The sequence below is a fragment of the Adiantum capillus-veneris genome, chromosome 27, assembly GCF_014529385.1.
Source record: "Adiantum capillus-veneris isolate H3 chromosome 27, ASM1452938v2, whole genome shotgun sequence".
NCBI classification, from domain to species: Eukaryota; Viridiplantae; Streptophyta; class Polypodiopsida; order Polypodiales; family Pteridaceae; genus Adiantum; species Adiantum capillus-veneris.
Window position 1 is genome coordinate 113,979,728 of NC_140957.1, and position 21,148 is coordinate 114,000,875.

Genomic DNA, 21,148 nt, shown 5'->3' on the forward strand with positions numbered 1-21,148 from the left:
TAAGGTGTAGAATATGGGTGTGCAAAGGAGGGGGGGGGGGGGGGGGGGGGGGGGGGGGGGGGGATGAAGATTAGGGTGAGCATCAGTCGGCATGCTATACATGATGTCAGAGAGGAAGGTGTATAAGGGGCTTAGGGCAAGATTCATGCAGGCAATGTGGCACAAGCAAGTTAAGTGGACTATAATGGCACTCTTTGAGACTTCATTTTCTTGGATGGGACAGTTGGCCTTCCCCTACGAGCATTTTTTGCTCTTGGTTTTTCCCCTGTGAGTGTTGTGAGTGTTTTTTTATTTTGAAAAGTCAATGATATCTTAGAGGAGGCAAGTATGCAATTTTTAACCTTTGTGTTTTCCTTTATCTTGGTGGATCCGCAAATCTCGTGTTGGCCCTTTGATAACTTGTAGCTCGGGCATTAGCTTATGCTTGGTGAAGATGCAAAATGAGACAATTTTTCCTATCTAATACCTAAGCATTTTCATAACCTTGTTTTGTTTATTTTGTCTTTTGTAGGATTCTGGTGATACTCGCACACATAAGCTACTCCTTGAAATTGTTTCGCATGTGTACAAAATCTTCTATGGGCAAAAATAGCTACTAATCAGTAAGAAAGAGTTTAAATACCTTATGATGGCCTAATGAAAGGCAAGAGCTACATGGCCATGAAAATTATGTGACCATGTAAGTTGTCAGTGTATTCCATTGTTCACAGCAGACCATGTTTGTAGACTCTATAGTTCATATTGTTTGTCCAAACAACCATCTGGAAGGTGCTGTAGGCATTTCAGTACATAGCCAAAGGCCTGTTTTGAAGGTGGTAGTAAATAAAGATAAGAAAAACTTAAGCTTATCTCAAAATTTGACTCTTCATTTTACATGTGCAAGCTCTCTACTATATATTGAGCTAGAGTTTGACTTGGATGCACGACCAGTTTTGGAAGGTTTTGTTGTAGTTGCATCACTTGTGCAAGCTTCTTTAAGTAATGTATAGCTTTGAAGGACTATCATAAGGTTAGCTCTCTCAAGTTGATTGAGTTGTCAATTTGCATTTGCAGCAAGTCATGTGGGAATTGTGTTGTTTAGCTTCATAACACTCATTTTCTCAATAGAACTCAAGGGTTGTTTTTGGGAATTACTTGCAATTCAATTTTGTCTATTGTACTAGCTCATATGGTTCTTGTTTGGTTGTGTAGTTTTGAAGGTGTGATATGTTTGTATTTGTGTAGCATGTAGGATAAAAAATTGCTTGCTTATTGAAAATGTCTCACAAGGTTTCTCTTCATTACTCTTGGAACCATCCATCAAGACTCACATCCATGTCAACAATACTATGCGTATATTGTTTGTGGTGGATCATGTATTTTGTGTATTCAAAAGTTATTTAATACTCCTTTGTGAAACGAGTCATTATAGAGATGGCCTTACTTTCTAAATTGGTAATTTTCCACGAGTAGGAGGAAATTATCCTTGATGCTCGTAATTATTGTTACCATATACATGTGGTAGTGATGTGTGTGAACATGCTTAGGATCATCGGGGATTTTTCACTACAAGAGGCTATTCATATTAGCGACGCTCACACAGCGACGCTCAAAAAAAAAAATTCCCGGCGTCGCTATGAGCGTCGCAAATTTACAAGTAAATTTGCGACGCTCATAGCGACGCCGGTTGGGCTATAAAAAATAACAGAGAGCGCCCAAAAACTCAGATCTCAGATCTGAGTTTTTCAACGCCCTCAAGCAAGGAGCAGGTAACGCTCTCCCTCTCTCTCTCTCTCTCTCTCTCTCTCTTTCTTCTCCACAGACACACACACACACACACACACACACACACACACACACGAGGAGAGGAAGGAGAGCCAGGTATGCTCCTTCCCTCTCCTCACTCTCATGTTCCCTTCCCCTCTTTCTCTCTCCCTCTCACTCTCTCTCTCACACACACACACACACATAGTGTTTTTGAGTGAGAGAGAGAGAGAGAGAGAGAGAGAGAGAGAGAGAGAGAGAAAGAGTACAAACATAAACAAAAACGTACACACACATACATAAACAAAGAATGCACACACACATTGAGAGAGGAAAAGAGAGAGAGAGCATGCATAAACAAAAAACGCACACATTGAGAGAGGAAAAGAGAGAGAGAACATGCATAAACAAAAAACGCACACATTGAGAGAGGAAAAGAGAGAGAAAACATGCATAAACAAAAAAACGCACACACATTGAGAGAGAAACTAATTTAACGTCGTAGGAAACTAATTAAAATTAAAAGACCTAAAGATCTAGCCGACGAGGAGTTGAACTCAAGACCTATTATTCAAGAGGGAAATGGCATAACCAATCTATCATACTTGGCATGGGTGATAGAAAGGTTATACCATTTATCTCTTTTTATTGGCACACACATCCGACACACGCGCACACACACAAGAAGAAGAGAGTTATAACGTCGTAGGAAACTATCATAAAAGACATTAAAGATTAGGTTAGATGTAGATTTACATTAAATTAGATTTAGGTTTATTTAAGTTAAATTAGATTAGATTTAGGTTTATTTTTAGTTAGATTTACGTTTATTTACGCTAGATTTAGATTTACGTTATATTAGATTAGATTTAGGTCTCCATAGACTGCGATGCCTGCATGAAGCGGGTGAAGAAAGCCCTCAATGGAATATAGGGTATTGTTGCCTTCACTCATGGTGGGCTCCGTCGATCCAAAAGTACTAGTGAAATGTCTTCAGAAGATAGGGAAGAAGGTGGATCTTCAGGGCGGCAAGAGTCACTACATCCCCGACAATGACCATCTAGATAACCTCTAGTCATTCAACAGCAACTTCAAAGTTAGTAACAAGAGCAAGAACGGTCCAAAGGGCCAATTGCTGTCGTCAGATGTGGATGGAGATGAGGCAGCGTCACCGTCGGAAGTTAACTCTCACATCTTTAGTGATGAGAATGCCAACTCTTGCCGAGTTATGTGAAAAATTATGTGTTAAATCAGTTTTAAGGTTCTTATAATCCCTGCTAGTTTAGTTCTTTGTTTTTAATATAACATAATTTACGTTAGATTTAGATTTATGTTATATTAGATTAGACTTAGGTTTATTTAGGTTTACCCACACACACACACACACACACACAAGAAGAAGAGAGTTTTAACGTCGTAAGAAACTATCCCAAAAGACGTTAAAGATTAGGTTAGATGTAGACTTACGTTAAATTAGATTTAGGTTTATTTTTAGTTAGATTTACGTTTATTTAGATTTACGCTTATTTACGTTAGATCGAGTCCACGCAAGAATTACTTACGGTTTAGGGTTTAGAGTTAGACGAACAGTGAAAAGATCTACTGTGAAAATATGTTAAGATGCTATGAAGTGCTACAGCTAGAGAAGAGGCAAAGGGTTTTTGTCCACTACATGCAGTATCATGTAGACGTGGGTCTGTAGATTTCTTGCACCCACAAATATAGGTATTGACCAATAAAGACGAGATTATAACCCGGTGGTTCTGATCTCCGTGCACCTCTAGACCGAGGTGTGCGGGGATTGGACATGACTAGAGAATGTGAGGTAGAGAGAGAGAGAGAGAGAGAGAGAGAGAGAGAGAGAGAGAGAGAGAGATAAGACGAAGAATGCCAATAGAATATTAAATTTGTTGTCCAGGTTATAAGATTTTTATCCTCATTATGAGTAGTGACGAGGATGTGGGACCGTCCAACCGAAACACCTATCTCTCAACGAGGGTCTTATGTCCTTGTAATCAATGCAAGCATGCTGTGCGATGGACAAGACGTGTTTCTTTGCAGCACGTTCGCGAATTTGGCGAGTTCGATCCATCTATTATAGATCAAGTTGTTGCCAATTATAACTCGTCGGACTCTGACGCAGGCCAACAAGCAGCAATCTTGAAACCCAATAGACGTGTTCGCAGGCGCTTTGGTCAAGCAGCATATGTGAGGCCACAAGATGTAGCCTCTGACAGCTCGGGGGATGATCATGCAGAGCACATTTCCAACGAGGCAATGTTTGAGCCCGAGATTGATGAAATGATCAAGACGATCATGGATTCAGAAAGGCTTATCTATGATGATATGAAAAGTGAAGCCGATACGCCATTGTATAATGGAGCACGTATGTTTAGATTGAAAGCACTCCTGGTTCTTCTCAACAAGCAGGCAAAGTTTGGATGGAGTGACACTAGCGTCAGAGCGCTTTTCAGGTGATCTATTACAATTAGTTTACTTTAATAAAACTCTAAATGTATAATGATCTGATAGGTTTTTACACGACTGTATCGTATTTTTATGTTGTGTAGATTGCTTAAAGAGTACATACTACCAACTGACAATGTGATGCCAGATTCCCGAGATGAAGCAAGAAAGATTTTGCGAAACTTGGGGATGGATTACAATTCTATCCACGCTTGTCCTAATGACTACATTCTTTTCAGAGGGGAATACATAGACATGGAGAAGTGTCCGAAATGTGATTCCGAAAGATATCGAGTAGATCTCCACGGGATAAAAATTCCACAAAAGGTTTTGCGACATTTTCCTCTGCTTCCTCGCATCAAGCATTTCTTCGAATGTAAGTCCATGGCCACCCTAGCATCATGGCATGAGGAGAATAAATCTTCGGATGGTGTGCTACGAATTCCTGCAGATTGCGCAGCCTGGAAACATATAGATGGAACATGGTCGGATTTTTCCACGGAAGCTCGAAATTTGCGCTTAGGCTTGGCTATGGATGGCGTAAATCCATTTGGTCAAAGATCAACATCTTACATTGTATGGCCCGTTGTCATCGTCAACTACAACATTCCCCCGTGGTTGACTACGAAGAAGGGGCACCTATGGCTAAGCTTGATTGTGCCAGGGCGATATAAAGTGAAGAATATGGATGTGTATCTTCGTCCACTATTGGAAGAGCTACAACAATTGTGGATTGGCATAGAGGTGGTGGATATGAGCCGACACACAGGACGACGGAATGCTTTGATCAGAGGCATTCTAATGTGGACCATGCACGTCTGGACCGGAGGGTAGCATGGCAGAAGGTTGGTTGGTATCAGAGTCCCTAGTGTACATTGGAGAGTGGCTAGACGGATTTGATAAAGCCCGGGACACGCTATGGCGAACCATAGATGATGAGCGCATATCTGTCACTTTCCAAAAAAAAAAGGGCTAAATATTATGCAGTTGAACATGCCTTTAATGCTGCTCAAAGAAAAGGTTGTAACAACAATATAGCCACTTCTCATGGTTCTTCTACGAGTGGAACGTGGGAATTTTGGTGAAAAGGGCAAAAAGAAGATGTGTTGCCATTATTGTAAAGCTAATGATCACTTGATCAAGCAATGTCCTAAGTTGAAGGCAAAAGGGGTCAAAAAGAAAGAGATTGGCTCCACTACAAATGCAGCTATTGTTGAGTCTTCAGTGAAAAGAGATTGTGATGTTGATGTTGATGCAAAATGGGCTTCTAGTGTAGAGTGCACTTACATTAGGGAAAATTTGGACTCTCAAAGGGGCCCTATAAGGAGGTTTGACTTTGCCTCTCTTGTCCAAATTGGGCAACCTGGTGAAGTATATAAATGCTTTGTCAAAACCCTATCAAACAACATTATTTGTAGAATTTAGGACCTCCCCACTGAAGCTAAAACGTGGGAAGAGATTTCATTTATAAGATGGATTTGTCACATCAAAAAAAGGAATTCTGAGTGCATGGTATATATCAATGGATAGATCTCAATGAGTACATGCTAAATCCAAAAGATCCAATAAGTTTTGATTTCATTTGTAGAAATTTTACCGTACACTCATTTGGGACAAGAGGGAGAAAGTCAAAGTCCTTATAGGGCCCATTTGAGAGTCCAAAATTTTCCTAATGTGATCCTTTTGTCCATGATGTATGTTTGTCAGTTGATGTAGATAATAATGTGTGGTACTTTGATAGTGGTGCTACAAAGAACATTACCTCTCACCTTGTTTACATCTCACAAGGATATCCCTCATGGTAATTCAGTCACTTGTGCCAACAATGCCTCTTATCCGGTCAAGGAGTTGGAGGAGTTGGAAAGATTCTGCTAACTGCTCTACGAATGGCAATTCTTTCACACTTGTTGATGCATTGTATGTACCTAGGATCAAGAAGAATCTTTTATCTCTAACTGCACTTGCTAGACCTAGTCTTGTAGTCAAATTTTTGGATGACAGATGTACAATACATGATTTCAATTTTGGTGATGAAACCTCACTTCTTCCTTAATAGAGTGTTCATTGTTATAGCAGAAGCCATTAAACGATGATTTAATGGAATGAATACCATCATACTGGTGTGCCATTGATGCATATAAAAAAAAAGTTATAAGCTCTTGGCTTCAATGATAGTCTCAATAGTGTGAGCTAATTTCATATGTGCCTTGCACGATGTGTCCACTGGCATGGATACATCATAGTTTGTTGTTTCCAAATGTAAATGTGAGCCTATATCTTGCTATAGCCATTTTGCAAATCATGTGTGCCATTATCCTTGATTCCAAGTCAATGGATAGTACTTTGGAATGGAACAGAAGCCTTGCTTCTTATTAAAACTGTCAAAAGTACTTGCTTCACATAAGAATAAAATCATGTCTAATTTAAAGGTCAAACACAGAAAACAAGAAGAATTTGAAATTGGCTAACCTTGTCACCCCTCCATGGCTACTAATCCTAAATTTAGAAGGAAATGCTCATTTGAGAGTGAATTTCATCCTTTGATTGTCGTCCATGTACTTGAAGCTAGCTCATAGCTAGCTATGTTGATGAATGTGGTTCATAGTTATGTATACTGAGAAATATAGATTTGTTGGTTGTACCCTGTATGCCCTCATTGCTTGATTCATACTGACCTCCAAGAAAACATTAGATAGACGTGTTGCCAAGTTCTCCCAAGTTAATTACTGATACCATTTCCAAACTTTGAAAACTTCTATGCAATACATACCCTAAAGTGAAGCCTTGCATTGGAGAAGTCCATCCAAAAGATGAGATAGAGCGGAGCCTAAATGGGGCCTGAATGCTCATATCTAACACATTCTTTTGCTGATAATAGATGTCAACACAAAAGCTAATCACAAAGAATTGGCCTTGCCAAAGCATACATCTTTTTGAGAATCCTTAGATTACCCAATCGTGATGGTAAATAGCTTAGGAAATGTATAAGCTATCACTCTTCAACTAACTGCCAAACTCTGATTGATTGAAGCAAACTTAAGTTGGCATGGTAAAAACTTCTGCAAGATTAGTTCAAAATTGTAAATCATAACTTGCTTACCAACCTACTTGAATTGCTACCCTTGGTATCAAAATTCTTTGATGGTGTTGAATGTAACAAATTTTAATGGCATTGTTATACTAGATAGAGGTAAAAGAAAATTAACTTGGCCGATGTTGACCGATTCGAGCAGGACACTGTACTAGAAACATAAAAGGATTGATGGTAATTGCATAGGCGAAGTGTACTTGAGTTGCCCGCTATTGCTTTGTATGTACCTATTGCCAATTATCCATGAAAACATTACTGGATCCGACTTGCTGACAATGGTTTGATCATGACCATTTTTTAATGCATTGAGTAGGAAACAATTTCCAAGGGACCATGTCATTGCAAATCCAAAACTCCAAACTAGAGGAAAAATACTTGATAGCTTAATGGAATTGTAGTTAATGGTCGATCTTGAAGAGTAATGTGGCCTTACAAGTCACAGATTTAACATACAAGCAATAGCCCCGCTTGTACTTTTGTTTATTTCTAGGAAACCTTGTTCAAGGTTGTGGAGCATCATAGAATCCTGTGTTGGTCCTAGCCTTGCTATAGTTTGTTTATCCTTGGAAAAATTATGAAACCTATTGACGTATGTCTGCAGTCCCTTGGAACAAGCTCCCCCTCTCTCATAAGCAATGGCCACAAAGCTTGCTTTCACTCATGAAAAAACATTTGCAAAATTGAAATGAATGAAAAAAAAAATTCAAGTTCATTTTACTTACTAGCCATCAAAAACCTCTATATCAGAGTCTTCATCAGATATGAAGCAACTATCTTAAAGGTCATGGCTTCACATGGTTGGCGATGGTGGATAACCGGAAGCCTTGCTTTCTTTGGTAAGTTTCTTGAAAATCTCATATCAAAGACTTCGTCAAATATGAAGCAACTATCTTGAAGATCATGCCTTCACTAACTAACAGAAAAATTAAAGTCGGCCGATGTTGACCGGTTCGAGCAGGACACCATACTAGAAACATAAAAGGATTGATGGTAATTGCATAGATGAAGTGTACTTGAGTTGCCCGCTATTGCTTTGTATGTACCTATTGCCAATTATCCATGAAAACCATGTTTTATTGAGATTGTCATGCTTCCGAGTTTGGCCATGTACAACCCTTTGCCAAATCTACCATGTTGTTGACTCTGGCCATGGTTGAAATCGAGAGCAATGAAAGCTTGAGCTAAAATCCTCTTGTTCCTTTTGAGAGGCGGGGTGACAGTCCCCCTCGAAAGGGGACGACCAACAGCAATGCCCCAAAGGGCACCCTAATGTGGAAAAAGCTCCCAAAGTTGGCCATGGAATTGAGTAGAAAACCGTGCTAACAAAGCAAGAGAGAGAACTTACGATCCTTGGTGAACGGGGCCTCCCTTTTGTGACAAGTAGTGAAGAGTAATCCAAAGCGAGCCGACAGAGAGAAAAATAACACATGATTTGTTGCAGGTCTTTCACCTCCTTGTCCACGGCCCAACTCACACCGCATGTCGACTGTCGACCCACCTTACCAAGGTTGTTATCATGCCATGGGGATCTAGAGAGAGAGAGAGAGAGAGAGAGAGAGAGAGAGAGAGAGAGAGAGAGAGAGAGAGCATGCTTTTTCCCTGCTGCTCCATCTCCGTTCTCCCCTGGGATCTGATACCAATCTAAGATAGAGGGGGCTAGCACATGCAACTCGCCCCTCAACCATACATCAATTTCTTGTATGCGGTTTGCAACATAATCATCCAAATTATGAGTCGAAGGGATCGATTGACCACTTACATAATGCCACCTATTGTAAAAAATGAAAAGATAAAGTTTTGAGTAGGAATCATGTACTTGTAAGTAATGGAGCTAGCTTTCACTTTGCAAATGACAAATTTACTCTTTTGTTACCTCAACATTCATCCACAAACTGTAAAAGATCTTTTGTGTATAAACACTTACTATGAGAGAGGCTCATGCTTCAAAAGACTTTTGTGCCTTGGCAAAGAATTCCACAAACACAATCTTATGCATAAATACTATTTTCCTACTATGCTTGCTTGCAATGTTGAGCTTCTAGCATTTCTAGATGTCATAAGAAATCTTGCACATGTAGATTTCACCAATGCTCAAAGCTTGGGAGCGGCCACTCTTCACTTATAAAATTAGGTAGGGAAAGCTTGGAGAAACTTTCCCATTACCTACGGGAGGAAGGTGGAGCATAGGAGTGGTCATAAAGAAATATTCCCTTCTCTACAAGACCCATATTTTCTCCACTTTTAGAGCTCCTTCTTGATGGAGCCATGCCATACATCTAGAATATACATGGCAGGTTCCACGTGCTGTCACTTCTAGGGATATAGGCTCATGAGGATTTGGATAGTGTAAAGGAAGTTTCGAGATCCGAAGACGAACATGAGGCTCTTTGTGCATGTATGCATATTGCACCAAGACTTCGAGCATTTTCCTGTAATTCGCCTCTAGAAGGCACAAAATCCATTACTCTTCTTTTCTAGCATGACAAAATAATTATTTTTTTAACGAAACTATCTTTCTCCTACTCTACTACATAATTGACCAACTAGGCTTGGTGATTGTTCATGCAAACGAACCTATTGTGTTTGTCTAGTGTGCCATATGTGATAATGGATTCAATATATGCACTAGGAATTTTGGACTGGGTGGATTCCATGACTTGAATATTAGGACAAGCGAAACAAAGGGGAAATATGGAAGCGGGAAGTGCCGGGGGAAGAGAGGGTTGTAGGGACTTTTGAAAGGAGGTGAAATGGGATCTCATTTGAGATATTCAAACCTAATTTCTAAACTAAAGAAATCAATATGGCAGCCATTTCTCTTAATGACTGAGATCACTCTCTCTCTACATGGCATTAACGGCGGGGGGGACGGGGGGGGGGGGGGGGGGGGGGGGGGGGATGACCTCAAAGTTTCCCTAACGTTTAACCTTTAAGGCTCTTCTAGAACAAAGGAAAAAGATCTTCATTAGAACAATCCAAGACATCACAAGTTGCGCACGAATATAGTTCCACATATGCAAATGCTTTCAGCCCCTTGTCATGTATAACCAGGGTTGAAATCTTTGAAGAACATGTAGGAGAAGCATCATCCAATTTCAAGGGAACCAAAAGAAGATTTGAAATTAGTGGGCGCCAAGGGTATCCACATGAGCAGTCTATTGTTCGAGCTCCCATGGGACAAAGACTCTAGGCCTTATTAGGCTACTGCGATGCAGTAAAGAGACAAGAATAAACCGATTCTTACTCCAGCACTACGTTGGTACGTCGTGCTGGCAGCACCTCACTTCACTATATAAGCCGGCAGCGGCAGCGGCAGCGGCAGCGGCAGAAGTAATAACATCCCGATAGCTGGACGTTGGGGTACACCGTCCACAGCCAAACTGACGGATTCGCCAAGGAAGAAGAACTAGAGACAGAAAATAAAAGCTGCAGTCGCCTCGGCTGCTCATGATCAGGGCGGGGCGCCGCCGGCAGATCCAGGGCAGACAAAAAGACTGGGAATGCAGGGTTTCGAACCCTGTACATCTTGCACGTCAAGCAAGTGCTCTACCAATTGAGCTACATCCCCCTGCCCCGCCTTCACTGCGGGCCTTGGCAGCTATGGTATAAACAATCAGCGTGCGGTGTTTGTCATGCATGTTATCCACTCCCACTGCCTAGTTTTCACACGCGGGCGGCCTCCCATACATTGTCCACGTCCGCAACCCCACAAATAAACTTCATATTCTCCATCCATAGTCGTAACTATTCTCTCTCTTACTTATCACGACTCCATATGTGTGTGTGTGTGTGTGTGTGTGTGTGTGTGTTGCTTGTTGGGCTTCAATTCCTCACATTTATCAATTGTGATCATTTGATTTGACGTCACCAATGAAGTGGGGCGCCCATCAACCCTTGGGCCATTTTAGCACTTGGTGGGGAGATCTCACATCTAGGCACATGTTCATCCCGCCAATCTGCCTCATATGGCTATAATACCATTCAGAGGGTCACTCATGGAGATGACATGATGTATTTGACGGTCAAAATCCAAGCGCTGCCACATGTGTTTTGGCCAGCCAGAGGATGTCATGTTTCTTGCGGATATACTCAACCAGTGTCCCTCTAACTTGCTTTGTAGGCTATCACTCAGATTGAAGCTTGGCATGGCAATTAGAAGCCTTACTTTTTCCCACATGCATATTTTTGGTTGCTTGGTCTTAACAACAACCTCAAAAATTGTATACTAAGGCTATACGAAGTACACATGCAGAAAAAGGGTCCAACAGCTAGAAAAGTGGGGTGATAAGAAAAGGGCTACCAGGGAGATGAAGCGGGGGTAGAAGGGGGTTAGCGGCACATGGATAGGGAGAGGAGGCAGCTATAGTTTAGAGGAAAGGTCTTGCAACTAGAAGGATGTTAGAAGGACTAGTAGGGGGAGGAAACAAGGAGATAAATGAGGAAGAAGGCATGGCGACCTATACAAGGACGGCCATGTGCAGAAGGGGCTACTGTAGGAATATATATTTATATATATTCGACCTTTATGTTAAATATTAAGGGGCTTATCTTTCATGCTTAGAGATGAGCGAGATCATAGGAGAAGCAACGAGGGGGAATAACGAGTTGCAAGGAAGGATTATATATCTCTGGCACACTCTCTCTCTCTCTCTCTCTCTCTCTCTCTCTCTCTCTCTCTCTCTCTCTCTCAAATCTTGGATAGTCCTCAAAATCACTTTATATCTTAATGTCCACAATTAAGCTGAATTTTTCTCTATTTCTCTCAATTTAATGTGATCGCTCTCAATTAAGCCTCATCAATTCTCAGTTAAGCCGATTAAATCTCCTATAATTAAGCCCATTCATCTCTCAACTATACCTGATTATCTCAGTCAATGAAGTCATTTATTTCTTTAATTCTCTTTACTAGACCCAATTATAGATGTTTATCCCTCATACCCTATTTATCTCTCAATTAAACGCTATCATCTCTCTATTATTTCTAATTAAGCCCAATTATCTCTTATCTTTCAAATTGAGCTACCCAGACCTCAGAATCTTCAATAAGATCAACCAAGATTCTTAGTTTCAGCTAGCAACCACAATTGGCTTCAATCGTGGAAATTTTTTATTAAAGGTTTGCAGATTGAAAGGCATGCCAGCTGTGTATACAATCGATTTGCATCAAGGTTATCAACGCTCATTATTGAAGCTTCTAGGGTAAAAGCACCAAGTTAAGGACAATGAGATTGTGCACAACGGCGTGAGAGCTATGGTGGGAAATTTCAGGCTTGGAGTGGTGCAGAAGGTGCAGCAAGAGTCCTTTACTTAGCAAAACATACATTTTTAGTTTCGATGCAGCAGGCAAATTTTTCGCTGCATTTGCGCAAACTTCGAGCAAAAAATTGTACTCAAGATATTAAGGCCACACATGAGCGCAAAACGAGATGTGCGCTTCCACTGCACGTATCGGAGGCTGGGGACTTGCTGAACACTGTGTGCAAGCACACAACCAGAATATCCTACTAAGCTCAAAGGGGCCAATGGTGTGTCACTCACTGCTCTACGCTTGTCGTGGTACATGATTTTGTGCCGCGAAGAAGAGGGAGCCGTCGCCGCCTCGCCGCCGCAATGCTCTCTCTCTCTCTCTCTCTCTCTCTCTCTCTCTCTCTCTCTCTCTCTCTCTCTCTCTCTCTCTCTCTTGCATACATACACACACACACACATACACACACGATGGAGAAGAAGGTAAAGGTAGAGCAAGAGCACTTCTTTAGCATGCACCTCGAGAATGAGGATTTTACATCAAAATGGACCTTTTATATGAATCTGACCCATTCAGACATGGACACCCACAGTGGCCGGTCGTAGCAAAAATAATGTAAAAATTAGATAAGTGGTGTGCCTCTCATTGGCGATCATCTACCCACCTATAGGACCGAGAAGCCCTGTCCATGACTCAAATAAAGTGATAAGGCGTCCGTCAAAGGTGATAAGGTGTCTATAAGTGGTTAACATGTCCCCCTTCCTGATGTATATTCCATCCTTGGAAGCTAGAGAGGTGAAGCCCGTTCGTCGAGGTGGAAGAGCACCTAAGATTGAAAGTCTTTACCTTTCTTCAAACACTGCAAAATCAACCAAAACTGGCAATGTAATGTCTTATAGAACATATATAATTAAAAAGAATGTGTAGTAAATAGGCACACAGATTGATTGGTAATAGAATATTATTAAACAATGTTTCAGCAGTAAACATAAACTATAATATAATCAAACACATAAGCACTTGTAAATGTCAAAAAATAAAAAAGTCTAGGGTCGCTAATTTAACGATCGAGAGGCACTATAGGTTAACTATTAATACCATGGACAAGCTTCTCAATTCTCACTGGTCAATTAAGTTGTTTAATCGCGAGAGCAAAGTATTTCATGTCCGAGGACTGACTAGAGGCTATACCTAGAAGACCTTTTAGTTCAGCTACGATAAAAGGAATTGCATATGAAATCATCGCCTAAATTATTCCCTTTGTTTGACCCCCCAAGTGTTTTCCACATTCATTCAATTTTGATGTGTGTGCTTATTTTGTATGCCTTGGGCGTTTTGCTTCTCGAGGAAAAGCACACACATTGGGAACCTCTAGGGCTCTAGTACCATAGGCAATACATGTGAGTGAAGTACCAAATTAAGTTGAGATTTCACTTCTAGCTTAAGATTTTACATTTTTAGAACTTTTGTTTTTTTGTTTTTCACTGCATTTCAATTTTGTAACTTTGGGGGGTCGTAATGACATTGTTATCCTCCTCAGGCTCATCACAATAGTAAACTCGCTTTATAATACTTAAGCTCAAGGTCAACAGGGATTAAGCCCACTAGAAAGCACTAGCACATTGCACACAATGCTTCATAATATCAGATTGAGAACCTAAAGTAACCATTGACAATGAGGAAGGCATTTCCCATGGTATTAAGAGAAGATCTCTAATGTCTATCTTGGTCAAACTAGCTTAGTCAGACTTCTTGATTCATAAACCTAGACAAGGGACTATGACATAAAATCATATTGAATCTAATGTTTAATACTAAGAAAATATGTTGAATATTGTGCTACCAATCACAATTAAAGCAGACAAACATGGATGCCAAAAAAGACAAGAGGCAATGATAATGGACAAGAAACACCTATTCATGTTGACGATCCCGCTCGATTTCAAGAGTGAACTAAACAAAGATTGCATGAAGTTCAAAATCTTAAATGCTGCAATGCATTCCCATACACACTAGAAAACACAAAGAATACCTCTAGGAGGCACATCAGTGAGAAGAGGCACCAACCTTTATTGAACACAATCAAAACAACATAAAGAACCCTAATATTTGCACCCCCCCCTAGAGGATCAAGGGAATAGGATATTGTATAGATGGACGGGTAGCCCTAATTCTAAACCCCTATCCTCATCATCGTCAAGAAAAATAAAGTCATCATCACTGAGACCAAACGTGCCATCCGTGTAATAATGTAAATCTTCCTCATCATTAGATGCACATATGTTCACTAAGAATGTCACTAGGTGTGTATAGTCATCTTGCTCAAAAAGGTAAGCTTGTGCAATTGGAGAGACGTTATCTATTAAGTAGGGATCAGTCGTGGTCAAGAGACGTATCAACCATTATAATTCGTCAAAAAAAATTTCATACACTAGTGTATCTACCAAATCCCATTCACAGGGTAGACTATGTGAAACACTTATGAAAATTAAAGAGGGTACCTTTTACCCAAGGTAGGAGTGGATGACTCTATCATACTAGCCATATCTGTACACACAAATAGATTTTGGTTAGTGTGCAAATATAATAAGCGTCATGTCAAAAGGTCGTGTCCTTGTGCATAATGGGTTATTATGATTTTTGGGTCGTGTACTAGAATTTGTAGGTTTCAAGCTTTTTGTTTGGTGGCTCTTACTCTTTTACTTTTTTATTTTTGTTTTCTTGAGTATAGGGCTATATATATACATTCTCTAAGATTGGGAGATTGAAAGATCAAGGAAGGTTAAGAGGGGAGTAAGTGAATGATGGATGTCAGAAAACACTCCCCCCTTCCATGGGTAGATCATACTTTTGGAATGATGTCATCACCTTTTGAAACCAATTGTTCCAAGTTGTAATGGGTAAAGACTTTGACCAATTGTTTTTCACCACTATAGGCGTTTCATCTAGTTGCAAGGGTGGTAAGGTACTCTCCCATGATTTTACTTGAAACGATGTTTTAAGTGATGAATTTACAGTGGGAGGTGCTATTCTTTCCTTTTTTTTGTACATTTTTTGTGGTAGGTTGAATTTGTGAAGAAGTTTGTGTTTCTATAGAAGAACTACATGAAGAGCAAGAAGAGTACTTATCACTACTCCATATGTGTGTGTGTGTGTGTGTGTTGCTTGTTGGGCTTATATTTCATCAATTTCTCATATTTATCAATTGTGATCATTTGATTTGACATCAGCAATGAAGTGGGGTGCCCATCAACCCTTGGGCCATTTCAGCACTTGGTGGGATGCTCGTTGAGATCGCAAGGAGTGGAGAGATCACGCATCTAGGCACATGTTCATCCCGCCAATCTGCCTCATATGGCTATACTACCATGTAGAGGGTCACTCATGGAGATGACACGATGTATGGTCAAAATCCAAGCACTACCACATGTGTTTTGGACAGCCAGAGGATGTCATGTTTCTCGCTTCTCAAATGTTCCCACAACCATATAGAGGGATGGATGAAGGCTTTCCCGTTAATGCAAAACAAAGGACCTTCTTGACGAGCTTCATATCATTTATTCAAAACTAGTATTCAAGCAAAATATCTTCTTCTTTTATTAAATTTCTATGACCAAGAGTGTGATATAAAATAGGCTTCTTTTCACACATAAATACATACAAATAACGCTCAACAATAGTATTTGAAGTGAAAAGTTTACACTTCCAAGGAGTGTTCTACACATACTACAACACAAAAACCATCGATGGATTTACGTGAAAACAAAATTGAAAGTATGGATGATCATGTTATGGTTTATTTTCCCTTGATAGTATGCAAATAAACCAAAACAATTGAAAAAAACTTAATATGATGATCAAAATTTTAAATAAACTTGACAGTACTATACAAGTAGAGTGGAATTGGTTGAAGCTGCCTAAATATATAAATCATCAACGTATGTATAGATACAATGTCAATGTATGTACATGATCAATCTATGTAAAATACATACATTGTAAAATACAAGTAGAGTGGAATTGGTTGAGGCTGGCCATATAAATCATCAATGTATGTATATATACAATGTTAATGTATGTAAATGATCAATCTATGTAAAATACAATAAAAATTCATTATCAACTATACATCAGTATCAAACTCGTCACTCACTCTCTGTCTATCCTCTTATCTTGTTCTCCCTCTCTTGTGACAAACTCAAGATCTCTCTTGTTGAGAACCTCTTGCATTGATAAAAGTTAAGTTAAATCAATTGACAATTAAAACTATTTTGGAAAGTCATTTTACCTTAAAAAGATAACTCAAAATACTCACAAAAGGATGTGCCAATGGAAGTGTAGTCTGCAAAGCTCTATATCTTTGGTGGCTGACCATTTCAATCTTTGCTGCTATGAGCACAGACTGATCGTAATTTTTTATTTGTACAAAAACAAATACAAGGTTTAGGGTTGTTCTCATTCACATCATTCTAAAAACTATTCTATGAAAAACTATAAATATACACTTACAAAAGTGGCTATGAAGCTGTGTTTGCCCATTCGACCCTAGTGGAACGTGTTTCCACTCTCCACTCTAGCCTTTGCCACCTATTAAACTGTATTCATTGAAAAAGAAATCATGTTATAGTGGCACTAGATATCAATAGAAATAAGTAATTTGAGTTGAGATTCAAATTATAAAATAACATACTTTGTGATGCGGGGATGCTAGTTGTAACTGCCTCGCGTCAAAAATGGTCCATGAATCCTCATGGAATCATGCAAATCTCTTATTTTTAGGGACCATAGCATACTTTCTGTTTTTGTTTACAGTAAGAGAAAAAAATATAGTATGCTAGTTTTATATTAATTAACATTCATGATCATGACCCCAATGTCATTCACGTAAGTCATTTTGGGGTGTTATGGTTATCTACCAATGCCCACACATCGAGATCATCCTATGGTTAGTGTTCTTTATTGCAATATTCATTTCTTTAGATTCTTATAGTTGGGTATGTCAATAATATAAATGATATTTCACAGGATATGCATCTCTAGTTGATGATGAGGATATTATCCATGGTCAAGCTAGTCATAATTCTCAGACATGGCATAGTCATGCAACCCAAAAACTACAAATGGATGTCTCATGATAGCCTTTGTCTCTCAAACTTGAGAGCGAGACTCATGGCAATTGTGTATTGACCGATCATCTACAATATTTAGTATATACATATAGTTGCATGCACTATGGGGGATGGCATGGAAGATCTCTTCCTATATATGGAGCGTTTTTAGCTTTGTGGTGCTTGGTAGCTCCTTCTAACCTTTTAAATGGAGGACATAGCGTATCCATTGCACAAATTCTACAAGTAACGCCACATTCAAAGGTGACCCTTATGTGCTTTTATGGGCCCATATATGGATGGGGTTCTTGGCATCAGTCGGTGTGCTATATCTATAGCATGACCACTTATAGTTTGTGTCTCAATGCAGCTTTAGATAGAAGAAGTATGCATGTAAAATTACAAAGACTTTATGTAGATGGCATACCATATATATACATAGAAACATACTAGGCCTATTTAAAAGTAGTCAAAAGAAGGAATGCAAGAATCAATTGAAAGTGTTCCAAAATACATTCTTGTAAATGCCAATAGATCATTACATATCAGTGATGATCTATTAGCTAGTTAACTAAAAATTTTGTAAGCAAAAAGAACACGTCCATCCTTGGATTGAATACATAAATGTGTTAGCATGAAACGTGCATTTTTGTATTATGTATCAATTTTTTTGAAATTTACATGCCTATATTTGATGCGAATTAGTATTTTGTTTAATTAATTTGTTTTCTTCTTTATTAATACAAGCATCTGTCATAAAATATAAAGTTTATTTTTTGTATATTGAATGCTCATAATTGTGCATATGTGATAGGCTCTAAATTATGATGTTGACAAATGGTATGCGTCTATTTCTTATGGCATCTCATGTATATCAATTGAGTGCATGAAACTTCTTCATAAGAGTAATCCAAGATATTATGATAGATGAAGAAACTACATTATTATCATATTAACAAAAAGAATGATTTCTTCGATGTCGATGATGGTATGGATGATTCTATTCATTATTGAAGTGACGGTTGTGATAAAGAAACTTTTCTTAGCACATAAGTGCTTGAGAGAATCTAAGAAGAGTCCAGTTCGTCTCGGTTAAGCACAAGTTTGCTTGTTTTGAACTTCCAAAATTGTTTTGCTTAGATTATTGCATTCGTTGTGACATTATTAAAGTAAATGAATTTTCAAATATCAATGTTAATTATATGCTATGAACAATCAGTGTGCGGTGTTTGTCATGCATGCTATCCACTCCCAATGCCTAGTGTTTACACGCGCGAAGCCTCCCATACATTGTCCACATACGCAACCCCACAAATAAACTTCATATTCTCTACTCATAGTCATAACTATTCTCTCTAATTCTTGAGTACTTATCACGACTCCATAGGTGTGTGTGTGTGTGTGTGTTGCCTATTTGGGCACTTGGTGGGATGCTCGTTGAGATCATGAGGAGTGGAAATTTCACATCTAGGCACATGTTCATCCCGCCAATCTACCTCATATGGCTACAATACCATTCAGAGGGTCACTCATGGAGATGACATGATATATGGTCAAAATCCAAGTGCTACCACATGTGTTTTGACTAGCCAGAGGATGTCATGTTTCTTGCATATGTACTCAACATGTGTTCCTCTAACTTGCTTTGTAGGCTATCACTCACATTGAAGCTTGGCATGGCAAGAAGCCTTCTATTTCCCACATGCATATTTTTGGTTGCTTGGCAAGAAGCCTTCTATTTCCCACATGCATATTTTTGGTTGCTTGGTCTATGCTTTAGGGCCTTAACAACAACCTAAAAAATTGTATACTAAGACAAAAATCCAGTGACTCACTTTAATTTATTCAAAACTTGTATGCAAGAGAAAGAAAAAATTGTAATTATTTTCTAGAATGTGAAATAAAAGAGGCTTCCTTCCTCTATTTAAATTTTAGAAATTAAGTTGTATATTAATCTACATATTGATTTACATATGTAGAACTATTTTATCTATATTGTAAGTTTAGTTTAAGGATCTCCCCTAGTCCTAGTTGTGTACACCACCTCATAATGGGGTTGACTCATGGTATGGTAGTACAAATACTTGTCCATGGACACTAGCTATTGAGCAATTCCTTTACATACTGTGTATATGGGACTCGAGATATGGGTGTATCAAAGTTAAGGGTGGAATGTTTTTAAAAAAATACATAACATTTTCAAAATAGTGGATCCACAGCGTGCATGAAACCTCTCTCTCTCTCTCTCGCACACACACACACACACACACACAAGATTCACCTTCAAGTTTCTTATTCTTTCATCATTTTCCTTCTCAATTTTTTTCTCTCTCTTACACACACAGTACTTTGCAAAAATGGGTAGATTGCAACTTGAGGTCAGCGATGGTTTTGACCCTATTATTCTTCAAGGGAAGAGGCTTTGGAAGGAGCCTCGGAGGGAATATCTACATCAAAAAACAAAAACATGTGTGGGTTCTTCACAAAGGTGATCTTACAGAGTGTTATTTTGACTCGTTTGCATCAGCTTCTCAAATGTCCTTGTAGTCATATAGCGGGATGGATGAAAGATTTCTCGTCAATGCAAAAGGGTATAAGCATGTTAACTTGTCATGCCTTTTGTGCTAGTTATCATGTGGCAACAAGCATATCTTGTAAGCATAATGAGAGTGTAACTTTTCAAACGTGTGGGAATCCATCGAATATTTCAAAATAGGGAGACCACCCTGAATCCACTTTCAAAATAGGGAGACCACCCTGAATCCACTTTCCTGACCATTTACGTAGTGTTACTCTGAGAGGAGTGGGGCAGTCAAAATGCATGGAGAGAAGCGGAGTGGGCCAGTCAACATGCATGGAGAGAAGCGGGACGCAGGGGCCAAAGGTAAGAGAGAACCAAAAACAAAGTTGACCCCTAAACTTCTGCTGCTTCTTCTCCGCCCCGAAAAAGGGTGAAGCTCTCTGATTCCCCAGCATCCCCAATGGCAAAGACCTTGCATACAAAGGGTAAGGATGACTCAGGTACTCTCTCTCTCTCTCTCTCTCTCTCTCTCTCTCTCTCTCTCTCTCTCTCTCTCTCTCTCTCTCTCTCTCTCTCTCTCTCTACCTCATTATGATTTGTGAGGATAGCAGCTGGTGCTGTCTTGGCTGGAGAGTTGTCCCTTGATGTCGGCTTTAGCAGTAGGACATCTTGTGAATAGTCACTTGAAATACAATCGCTCAAGTCGAAGTCTGGCTCAAGAAGCACAAACCAGTGTTTGATTTGAATCTTGAAATTGGAAGGAAGTGCTCAATACTGCACTTTCCTACTGCTAATCTTGTGACATTGGGGGTGCGCAGGCCGATGGAAAGCTCCAAAGTTTACAGTCCCAGTACAGAGCAAGTTCTGTATTACAGCAGAAGAGTTCAATGATGTTCATGGCCTCTCCCTGGCTGGTGCCAACCCCAAACTAGTGAGGTGGGATTAGATCAGTGATGTGGAGTGGTTCAGTGTTT

General features: G+C 39.5%; 1 non-coding gene across 1 annotated transcript; it reads right to left on the reverse strand.

The window, feature by feature from the left end:
* Positions 1–10,795: 10,795 nt before the first annotated feature.
* TRNAV-GAC (transfer RNA valine (anticodon GAC)) lies at positions 10,796–10,868 on the reverse strand. The gene has a single exon. It is a non-coding gene; the product is annotated as a tRNA-Val (tRNA).
* Positions 10,869–21,148: the final 10,280 nt, after the last annotated feature.